This window comes from Chinchilla lanigera, unplaced genomic scaffold (genome assembly GCF_000276665.1).
Source record: "Chinchilla lanigera isolate Chin_1 unplaced genomic scaffold, ChiLan1.0 scaffold00038, whole genome shotgun sequence".
Classification (NCBI taxonomy): Eukaryota; Metazoa; Chordata; class Mammalia; order Rodentia; family Chinchillidae; genus Chinchilla; species Chinchilla lanigera.
Genome location: NW_004955439.1, coordinates 15,084,525 through 15,096,839, shown reverse-complemented (window position 1 = coordinate 15,096,839; position 12,315 = coordinate 15,084,525).

The window sequence follows — 12,315 nt, the reverse complement described above, 5'->3', positions numbered from 1 at the left end:
GGAGGAGAGGAGGCAGGAAAGAGCTGGATTGGGGAGTGGATTCATCAGACAGCAAATCAGGGAGCTTGACCTCAGGCAAGGTTTGGGTCACAAGCTGTGTGTCTCTGTGCACCATGAACACACCCCTGAAAACCATGAGCTCATCCCATTCCTGATGAGACAAAGAATGGAGGATCAGTGTCTGGCTTGTCCTCTGCAGTTAAGGGCCTCCTTGATGCTCATCTAGATCATGCTGGGAAGGAGCGTCCATCAAACCCAGTGATTTTCCACAGCCCAAAGTGAGGGGATTTTTTAAACGTTGTCTTTTGTTTGTTTAATTATTTTGCAAACAGCACTCTATTTTTTTGTTGTTTGTTTTGTTTTTGCAGTGCTGGGGATGGGTCCCAGGGACTTGTACGTGCTGGACAAGCACTCCACCAAGGAGTCATGCTTCTAGGCCCAGAGGATCACAAGGTATGATGGTTCATCTTGACTGTCAGCTTTATTATCTTGATAAATGTCTAGAAGATTAGTAAAGCACATCTTGGGGGTGTCTGGCTGAGTCTTGAGGGCATGGCTGAGGACTGTATCTGGTCACTGGCACTCTGGCACTGTTCCCCTGTGTTCTATTACTCAGATGCCATGACTTGAGCAGCTCTGCTGCCATGCCCTTCTACCATGAAGTTTCTACCTTGAGCCAGATGATCATGGATTTAAACCTCTGAAATTATGACCCAAAATAAATCTGTCCTCCTTTAAGCTGTTTATATTAAGCAATGAAAAACTGACACAGGGCTTAGGTAAAATTCAGTGTTGTCAACCCCATTCTGAAGGGGCGCCCCAGTTACTTCCTGTTCAAAGGCTTTGTTTATTGGCATTATAGCTCTTTATCTGTTAGATCTAGAATGTCCCCCCAAAATTTCATGTGTTCAGACCTGGGGCTTTTCAAGGGTGTTGGACTGTGAGAGTACTATTTCATCAGTGGATTCATAGGTAAATGTACTGTTAGGAGGTGGGGCCTGGTAGGAAGAGGCATGTCACTAAGAGAAGTGGCTTTGGAGGGTAGACCCCCTCTCCAGCTCCTCCTTTCTCTCTCTGCTTCCTGGTTTCCATGAGGTTAGTAGCTTTCCTCCACCATCTTCCACCAGCTCATTTCTGCCTTGGAGCTAACCAGTCATGGACTGAATACTCTGAAAACCATGAACCAAAATAAACCTCCCCTTTAAAGGTTAGATGTTGAGTATTTTGTCTCAGCAGTGGGAACATGACTAATACACCATCATCTAAGAGTTTCCTGCCATCTTTTCACATATTACTCCTCTCCTCCAGCAAGTGTATTGACTGTGTGTGAAGCAAATTACTTATACAGTTCTCTCCCTTACAAAGGCCCTTTTAAGACCCTGTACCTCATTTTGTATCCATAATTTTCAATTTCTGTTTTTAAAAAGGAGCTTCTGAATGTACAAGATTTCTACCTCCAAAACCTGGATGTGAACCATGAATGTCCATCCATACTGTCCACACAAGATCCTAAACAGAGCCCTATGCAGAGTGCGTGTTTGGTAGATGTTTCTGTTACAAGGAAGAAAGAGAGGAAGGGAAAGAGGCAGCTGGGGCAGAGGCTGGACAAAGTACCTGGAAGCTGGCCAGCTTTCATAGGAACAAAGGCATCAGGGAGGTGGGTAGGAACTGGGTGGTGATTTTATTGGCCCCCACAAAACTTTGTAAGAGGTACTAATTATGAGGCTTAAGAGATTGAGTTAGCAAAGATTGAAGCATGTCTTTGGAGTGGTACAGGGAATGCACTGCCATAGCCATTTTGATGAAGAGATGTCTCTCAACCAATGTGTGGACCCCAGAGATGGAGATGCTTTCAGGATACCTGTTGGTTCTAACTCCTGGGTTCTGGTTCCCATGTCAGTGTTTGCCAGACAGTGCTGCAGTAGCCAACCACCCTGAATCTCAGTGACTAAGTGCAGCTCAGTGCACTTCTCAGTGACTAAGAAGCTCATGCTGTGCTTATATTCCTTGCTGCCCATGGCTCGGTGCAGCTGTGGCCCTGGTCTTTTCCCCCATGAACACAGGCCAAAGAATAGGCCATTCCAATGGTGGAGCAATAGCCGAACCACACTGCAGCTCTAAACACATCAGTTCTGGTGTTTGGTCTTTCAGTGAGATTTTTTTGGCCAAAACTGAAAAGGTGACATCTGATATCAGAGGAGTAGGAAATGTACCCTTGGAACTGCTATATAGGGACAGATATGCTATGTAGGGACCAGCAGCAACAGATATGTTTACTACGATTGAGGAGGTAGAAAGAGGAACTGGTAAGAAACCAGGTGAGAAATGAAGAGTAGGAAGTAGACATAGACTACTGTATATTACAGAAGAGGACGTTTCCAGGTGGCACCCTCTGTCCAGGCAGTGCTATGCTTTCCCAAGAAGGACAGTGAAGCTGATTAGAGTGACCCGAAGCACAAGAGTGGCACAGACCTGACAAGAGTGTCATATGTGAGAGCAGTATCTGTAGCTGGGAGTCTGTCAGATGGCAGCTACAAAATAGCAACACTCCACTGCAGAACAATGAGTGCATCAAACCTTGGAGTGAAAAGTTTTAAACCCTCAATCCTTGATATCTATCTGTACCTCCAACGGCTGGAGGAATAATGGCCAGCCAAGCCAAGAAGAGCTTGCCAACTGGGTTCAAGGGCATGTTGAGGGGTACAGACAGAACACTTGCCTTGGGCCAGGCATAGGCTCAAGGGGAGCAAGACAAAGGATAAGGGTCCTCTTCTGAGGAGCAAGCATGGGGACCCAGAGTAGCATGTAGGCTTTCCATAAAGCTCAGCTCTTGAGAAGCCTGGACCCACTCCACTTAAGAGCAAGTCTGACCTTTGCTCAGATTCTTTCACTGATGAGCTGCATGACCTGTGCAAGTTAACCTGCCTCTCTCTAAAGCTCAGTTTCCTTATTTGTCAGACAGGCAATCAGTTTTCTCACTATGCATAGTGTTTTTTTTTTTTTTACGCATAGTGATTAAAAGAATGTCAGCAATGGTTTCAGGGAGCCAGCCACATGGCTTTCATCTATTAGAATAGAGGCTGACAACCTTCATGAGGAGGGAAGGGAAACATTTTCCTGCAGGGCTCTGCCCTAAGTTTGATGTTAGACCTGAACGTTAGGGGGGATAAGAAGACACACGTGGTCCCCTCTTTATTGTATCAGTTTAGGATTCTCACATTTTTTAATAGTTTTGTCCCACTTTTGGGTGATCTCACTATAAAATCTCCTTTGTATGCAACATTATTTAGATGTAGAGAAAAGCCTATTTGTGATTGTTTTGCCCCGTCATTTCTTTTCTGTTCATATCAGTATTTCTGGCCTTACCATGTCAGCCTGGCTGTCATAATACATATTTGGTGGAATTGTTTCATTCTAAGCTATGACTATGACAGTATGGAGAGAAATAGAAAAGAAATGGAAAAGAATGGTGAAGTGTGTCTCACAGTGTAGTTATTTTCTTGAGGATGTCACTGAAGTAACTGGAACCACAAGAAAGGAACTTTTCGGAACAGACAAGGATAAACTAAATCAAAGAGCATGATATTCTGAAAAATAAAATAAAACAATATATCATCATTATCCTCTGATGTCAAGTTTTGTGCCTTAGGGCCAAGAAGCCATCACCAAAATTTCACCCTAAAAATATATCTCTGTGATATTTCTGACTCTTGCTGTAGATGAATATTTACTCTGAAAAAGGAAAAGAAAAAAACACAAGCTTACTCATCCACGTGCACACGTGTGCAGACACCCACACTCTCTCCACACTCCTATCACATGGGCATTAGGAAAGATTGTTTTTGATCTGTTTTTAAGTTTATCTTAAGAAAAATGAACATGCTACTATAGACTCCTAAGGTTCTGCCACATAACTGAGCTGTTTTCCTCAAATAATCATTCCTGCAATACAAATAATAGTTTAATATCATGTTAACTATTAATATAATGTGTGGTCTATAAATGTTTCTGGATTTATAGTTTTAAGTATATAAATAACTAATCCCTAAACATAACTTGGAAGAGCACTTGTTTGAAAGTCAGCCATCCAATGATCCTGAAGCTGTTATTACCTGACATGCACAATCTTAGATGATTCCCCTGTGGGCTTTTGTCTCCTCATCAGGAAGCATGAGGCTTCAGGATGTGCTTGAGAGGATGGGGAGAGACCGGCACATTGCACCACCACCACTACCATCACAGCCCCACCCCTCCCACCCCCACCCAGCACACACATCTTGTGGAGTTTCCTCTGAGTGTGATGGCAAACGGCACACACGTTTCACAGGAGGCTGCACTGTAAAGGAAAGCTGTGTTCACTTTTTGTAAAAACCTACAACTATAACTGCTTTCTCTATAAGTCAACTTACAAGAAAGAAAGAATGAAAGAGAGAGAGAGAGAAAAAGAGAGAGAGAGGGAGGGAGGGAGGAAAAAGAAAGATAAAGAAAGGGGAAACGTTCAAATAAGAATACACTTCCTCCTTCCCCACAAGATGGAAAAATGTAGTGCCACCTGCTGGCAGTGCACTGGAGTCTTTGCTCACTCTTATACTCCATCCTCTTTGAGCGCCTGGACCTTGTGCTCACAACAACTCGCATCTTTCCTATGTTTCTCTTCCCAGATGACTGTACAATGGAATGCTACTGTAAGCTTCTCCCTTCTTCTACTGTCTCGGAACATTTCAAGTGTAAGGATATACTAAAATGCCCTGGCACTTTATATTTTCTAAACTTGCCACGTCAGTTTTTCCAGCCCCACAGGCTCTTCCTCATCCTGCCATGAACTGGGATGAGGCTTTTGGCTGTCTGAATTGAGATCACAGCACAGGGATGTCCTGTGGTTTGGGAGAGTCACATAGCCTCCATGGGATTCCATGTTAGGATGCTCACACTGAGAAAGCCAGCCAACAGGCCACAAACAGGAGGAAATGGACCTGTACAAAGGGCTAGAGGACAAAGCTACTGGAGAGGAACTGAGCCAGCAAAAGCTGTTTAAGGGTAATTCTAGCACCTAACCTTCAATGCTTTCAGCTGAGCAGTGGTTTCAATATGGTTTGTCCCATCTGGAACTCAAGTCAAAGTCTAATCCCCATGACAAGGTACCAAGAGCATGGGAATTGATTTGGGCCCTGAAGTTTAGAGGTGAGGCCTTCGGGAGGCAATTGGGATGGTCATCAGTGGAGCCCTCATTATTGAACATGGGTAGTTTTAGAAAGAAGAAGAGGAGAGAGAGAGAGAGAGAGAGAGAGAAAGAGAGAGAGAGAGAGAGAAAGGGAATGAACATAGGGACATATGACATCCTGCACCACCATGGGACTCCACCAGCAAGCTAAGGATCACCAGAGCTAGCATCACACTGTTGGGACTTTCAGCCTCCAAAACAGTGAGTTACAGAGACCTATATTCTTTGTACATTATCCAACCTGTAGTACTGTCTCCTCAGCAACAGAAGACAGATTGAGATATGATGAGGCCCCAGATGTCAAAAAACAGTTAAATCATATTCCTGTTGTAAACTGTCTAAATTATGACTCAGAAAATCTGTGAATATAATAAGTGGTTATGCTTGCCACTAAGTTTTGGGGGTAACTTGTTACACGGCCTTGGTAACTGTAGACAAAGGAAAGAGGCCAGATTTCTTTGAGTATAATTGTTTTACATATTTGGCTTTGGAACAGGGTAAGTGTTTTACAAAATTATTAAACAAAATTTAATTCTTAAAATGGCAACCCCTATAAATAAAGTAGGAGAAATATATGGGATCAGATATTGAATAAGTTGCTCAATCACAGAGAGGATTATTACAAGTAACTTTTTAAAAACACTGTGCTTTGACTTTCTCAGTGGGATATATTGTTAGGCAAAGATAAAAACAAAAACAAAAATTCCTTTAAAAAAATCCTAAACACTTAACTAGTTTCCATTTTGTTAGTAATTACATAGCATTTTTATTATTAATCTGAATAAATAAAGCAAGTCAGTAATTATTTTAATGGCACTAAGGATGTTTTAAGTGTAAAAAACAATAATATGAAAATAAAAATTAGATAAACTGAGACATAAATTGAAACATTTAAAATCTTTATCATGCTAACTTTAAATTGCAAATCTCATTATGAATTCATAACGTATCTTTTTAAATAAACGAAGAACAAAAAAACCACCTTGTCACTCAGTTCCATTCACTAAGAAGGTCTGGTAGCAGTATCCAACTCAGGGACAATAAGTACCCACTAGGACAAGAAATATGGTCTCTGAACATAACGTGTTCATTAACAGGAAGCATAACCTGAAGTGCGGAGGAGGAAACAGACAATACCTGTGTGCAATACAGGGTCACAGGGGAGAGTTGGGAGCCCTCAAACATTGCTAGGATCTCATGGGTGAGTACTCAAAGGTGCTCCTAATGGCAAAATAGAATTTTTTTGTTTGCTCATCTATAAGTTATTTATTTGTTTGTTTATTTTTTAAGAGAGGGTGTCAATCAATCACTAAATTGTTCAAAGTTTCAATCCTCCTTTATCAGCCCTCCATAGTGCTCGGATTGCAGGCATGCACCTTTCCTCCTGGCTAAAAATGGAATGATTTTTGAGCATCAAAAGGAATAATAACTACAATGGGTTTGAAAGACAGCAAATATGCTAAAATACGTGAATACATAGTAATTAAAAAAAATCCTCACTGGCCACCTTGAAATAATATATAGAAACCAACTCAGTATTCTGAGCACTTGAAAACAGTAAGAATCCTTTGATTATTCTTTCTGTTTTAAACTAACCATACCTCTAGTTAATCAGAAACCACTGACTAATGTTACCCGCTAACCTAATGCAACAAGAAATACACAGCACCAAGGCAAAGAGTCCTTCCTGGTCTTGCATTTCTGTGCACTTTGCTTTAGAGTTGTTTGAAATTATACCTTTCAGTTTTCTTTTTAGCTTTTATCTTTTGTCAATTGAAAATATCCCTTTTTGTACCATACTTTTAGCCTCAATGCCCCCATCACTAAGTATACATATTGCTACAGATGCCTTATTATGTGAGCAGGAACTCTGGCTCTTTCTGGTGTAATTTTGTATCTGGAGACCATCCTCAGATCTGAAGAATGTTTATTGACTACATCAGTTCTTGTTTCTAACTTGTTCAGTAGACGGAGCTAGGAAATAAGTTCTGTTCATTTAGTTGGTTTTGTTTGTTTTAAATATATCATGAACTCAGAGTGACATTTACAAATCAGATTTAGATGAAAGGCTTTTTAAAAATTTTTACGTATCTTTCCATTTCCCTTTCATCTCTTGCAAGCATTTGGCCATGGATGAAAAGAGGATTCTATTTTGTCTAAATGCTACCTCTCTCCTTCAAAATACAGCTAGTGGTTAAACGTAATTTTCCTTTTTTTGGGGGGTGGACTCTGGTTCAGGAAGCAGGTTAAACTACAAAATAGTCTACTGGACCAGTTGAAGTGACAACTCACAACTTGTCTTCATTAGTTTAAAGTAAAACAAGACCTATCATAATTTACTTTCATTAGTGTCTTAAGAAGCCTGCTTGGGCTGAGTCTCTTGGTACATCATTAACAATAACCTTAATACATGTCTGCCAAGACATCAAACAGAAGGAGGACAAAAAACAGTGTAGAAGTAGGTTCTGGGGAGGAGAATGAGGTTATGTCACTCTGGGCAAGTGTAAGACTATGGTCTGGACATATGCCAACCTCTGGTCAACGTGCACTGGGCTGGGAGCACAAAAGCCCTGACTTCTACCAACCCCTAGTTGTCCCTCCTGCATCACTAATCTCACTCAGGTCTCTTCAGGGAATGCTGCTCCTGCTGCTCCTCATCTTGTCTGTTTGCCAAGATACAACTCACCTTTCCTCTTCTTGAAACCCAACCCCATAGTGAGCCTCAGCCAGATCCTCAGCCATACTCTAAATTTCTCTGGAAGCCTAAAACCATTGAAATTGTACTCTCAAATATTGATTTAGCACACTCTTCAGCAAAATATAAATTCTCCAGGACAGAACTGTAACCTCATTCTCACATACCACTAATATGCTGCGACTGGCATAGGTGGTGTACTCAACAATTTATGGTTTTAGTCTTCCTCTATCCACTCAGCCAAAAGCAATTTCCACATATGCCTTCCTCCATCTGCTTTAGGAAATCAACTTATATAGCAATTTCTGGGTGAAAACACATTTTACTTTCATTGTCTTTCTTAGTTTTCTGACAACCTTGTATTTGCACAAAGCAGCTACTTATGCCCATTTCCCAGGGCAGGAAAATGAAGACTGGTGAAGCTCTCAGGATGTATTGAAGGAGACCCAACTGACCAATATGTGGGTGCAATGGATATAGCTAAAGCATCATGTGTTCATAGGTGGGACTTCTGGGAGGTGACTGGATCACCTCCCAGAAGATGTGTGATTTTCACTAGAGTACTCCACTGATGGAGTTACAGTGGGTGTAATGTTGGGAGGTGAAGCCTGGTGGGAAGACATAGGCCACTGTGGGTGTGCCCTGGAAGGGTATATAGCCCTCCTCCTCCCTTGATCACTTTCTGCTTCCTGCCTGACATGACATGAACTGTTTTTCCTTTGGCATACCCCTCTGCCATGCCACCCTGTTATGGAACCAGCTGACTATATACTGGAACCTCTGCAGACTGCCAGCCAAAATAAACCTCTCCTCATTTAACTTGTGCATATTGGACATTTTGTTCCAGCAATGAGAAAGCAACTAAGACAGTGAACCAAAGATATAGGCCAGGGCCATAAGTCTTTAACAATTGTTCTTTGCCCATGACACAGTAGTTCTAGAAAACATTAAGAAATGGTGCGTAAACACACACACACACACACACCCCTGCTTATTGCAGACCAGATGAAGCCATGCTGCTGGCCCTTGACTAATTCTGTACCTGTGGATTCACATCCTGGCTATAGTCACCTGTCAACTCCAAGCCAGCTCTGCATTGTTTCCCCTTGCTGGGGCAGCAGAGGCATGGATTAACCAACCTGATCTTAGATGAGGCCAACCACCAGAGAGGGAAGGTAAACCCAGGGGGCCAGCAGACCCAGAGGGAAAGAATGGACCTGGATAGCAGCTTCAAGGATTCCAGTGTTATCCTCCAGTTTTACCAGTATGACTGAGTAAGATAAATTTACCAGTATGGCTGAGAGTGTGAAGCTATGAACCCTCTGAGAAGGTTAAGTTCAGCCCAGAAAGGACTTCCATAGTGGGAAATGAGTCCTGGCAAGTGCTCACATTAAGTTCAACAGTCTGTTTGAACTCTTATTCCACAACCTACATCCAGCAGAGACCAGATGTCTGATTGCTTTTCCACTGACAACCATCAGGAAAGACATGCCTTGGCTTAAATGATTACCACAACCAGGGGTGAACACACAGAGGGGCTTCTGGAGAAAGGAGAGCACCTTGGAAACCAATAGATCCCCATAGCTATATGGGGAAACTTGTTGGATTCCAAGATTGCAGATCCTGTAAAGAAATCATTCAGACAAAAACACAGAGGAATTTTTTTGGACTCAATCTTTTTAGAATATTTTAATATTTCCTTCATTTGGAGAGATTTTTTTTCTTCCACTTTCTCTCTCTTTTTCCCCCTCTTTTATCTTTGTTCTTTTTTCTGTCTTCATTTTATTTCTTGTATTTTGCTATTTTTTTTATTGAACTTTTTATGGGACTATTTTCTAATACTATAACTTCATTTTACTCCTCAATAGGATCCCCATCTCATTTTTCTCTCCTCTTCCTTATTTTCCATTGAATAACTTTTCAAATTTTACTTTTTCATTCTCCAGTTCTTCACCCCCTCTACCGTTACTAGTAAAAGTATTTCTTTTTTAAAGACAGGGTCTTGCTGTGCAGTTCAGGCTGGCCTTGAACTCACTATGTGGCCCAGCATGGCCTCAAACTTACAATGATCCTTCTGCCTCAGCCTCCTGAGGGCTGGGATTATTGGCATCCACCACCATGCCTGGCTACTAATATAACTGTTGAGCTTCATGAACATTTTGTTTGTTTGTTTGTTTGTTTGTTTGTTTTTCCAGTAGTGGGAATCAAACTCACAATCTTGCACTTGCCAGGCAGGCACTGTGCCACTGGGCTAAATCCCCAGCCCAAAGCTTAGTGAACATTTAGATAGCTAGTTAATTCTATGCTGTTACTGTTGAAAACTTTCATATTGCTAGTAGAAGTAAATTTTTTCCATTTAGTAGATACTTACTGTAGGTCAATATTTGGTTTATTTTAGTGTTCATGCTATAATTATAGATCTCTTTTCAATGCTTAAGGGTGTTACATTACTGGCTTATCGGATATATCAATATTTATTTTCTCTTTGATTCTGTTTGTTGCTGATTTTTTACTATAGCTAAGGTAACATTACTGATCTGTTTATTAATCATAAACTAATTCAGGATTAATTGGAATTGGTGAAAAATCAGAACATAGCACAAAAGTCATAGAAAAACCTGTTCACTAAAATAATAGCAAAAAACTTTCCAAATATAGGAAAAGAATTTTACATATGGATAAATGTCTAGCCATGATCAGAAAAGAGCCTCTTCATAACACATCATAGTAGAAATCCCTGAAGTCCAACACAAGAACAAAATCTTAAAAGCCATTAGAGAAAAGAAACAAATTTCTTATAAAGGTAAACACATTAGAATTACAGCAGACTTCTCAACACAAACTTTAGTCTAGGAGAGGTTGGAGTGATGTGTTACAAGTTCTACAAGAAAACAATTTCCAAGCCAGGCTAGAATAGCCTCCAAAGCTATCCTTCAAAATTGATAGAGAAGGGAAAAAGTAAAAAACAGAGTATATATTGGGCTAGGTTGGAGTATATGTGGGTGGTTTAGGTGATGTTACAGGCATTGATTGGAAAAGGGTGGATGTGCATGTGCAAAAAAAAAATGAAAAGTAGTAGTCAGGTGGGGAAGAAAAAGGTGAAAGCCAGTTTGGGTGGAACACATTGTCTGTCTGGGTCCCCATGCCGTGCTGGATCACTGCCATGATGGCTTGACAGAATTTTGTATGGGCAGAAAACCATCAAAGACCACCTGAAGAAATTCATGACCATAAAACCAGCACTACAAAAAATTGTCAAAGACATCCCAGAAAGAAGAAATGAAGCTAAAAATGACAAAAGGTATAGTAGACACAGTTTGGGAGAATGGGTCCAGAAACAAAGTCCAGCTTTATGCTGTATACAAGAAACACATTTAATGCAAAAAGAAATTCAAAGACTAAAAATCAAAGGATAGAAAACAAAATTTGATACAATAGGACTCCCCCTCCAAGAAAACAGGTGTAGCTTTTTTATATTCAGACAAAGTGGACTTCAAATCAAAACTGATCAGAAGAGACAAAGGTCACTACATATTGTCAAGGGAAAAGTTCAACAGGACATAACAATTATTAACATATATACACACAATGGTACACTCAACCTCATAAAAGAAGTACTACTGGATAAAGAAGATCAGATAGGGGCTGGGGATATAGCTCAGTGGCACAGCACCTGCCTGGAAAGTACAAGGTCATGAGTTTGATTCCTGGTACCAAAAAAAAAATTAAAAAAAAAAAGAAACTCAGATAAACATAAACACAATCATAGTAGGGAACTTCAGTATCCCACTGTCACAAATAGATCAACTAGATAAAAAGAAATATTTGAGGTGAACAAAGCCTTTGAACCAAAGGACTTAATAGGTATCTATAGAGTGTTCCACCAAACAACAACAGAATATATATTTTTTTCAACTACACATGGAACTTTCTACAAAATTATACCACATACTAGCTTTAGGGAATGTTGGGGACAGGCAGGGAAAGTCAGGGCTTCAGTGAGGCTTCTGGAAAACAAGAAGAGTTAAGCCCCTGCTAGAGAGGGCAATTAAGAGAAGCAGGGAGCACTGACCAGCAGCCTGGCTTGCTTCAGTGCCAGGGCCCCAATTTGCCTTACCATCTCCAGTTAAATACAAAAGAAAAAAAGTGGGGAAGGGGCTATATTATAGAAAACTCAGCATATGAAATATATACTCACATCTGGATACTCACCCACCTATATGTAAATACATGTATATTTTTATTATTCTCTCACCATATTAATGGACTAAAATGTACATGCATCTCTTTACTAATTATTTATTTATTTATGTACTTACTTATTTTCTCTTTACTAATTGCTAACCAGCTTTGACTGTAAGGCTTTGTTATATATCTCAGATATATCACCTTACAAAAC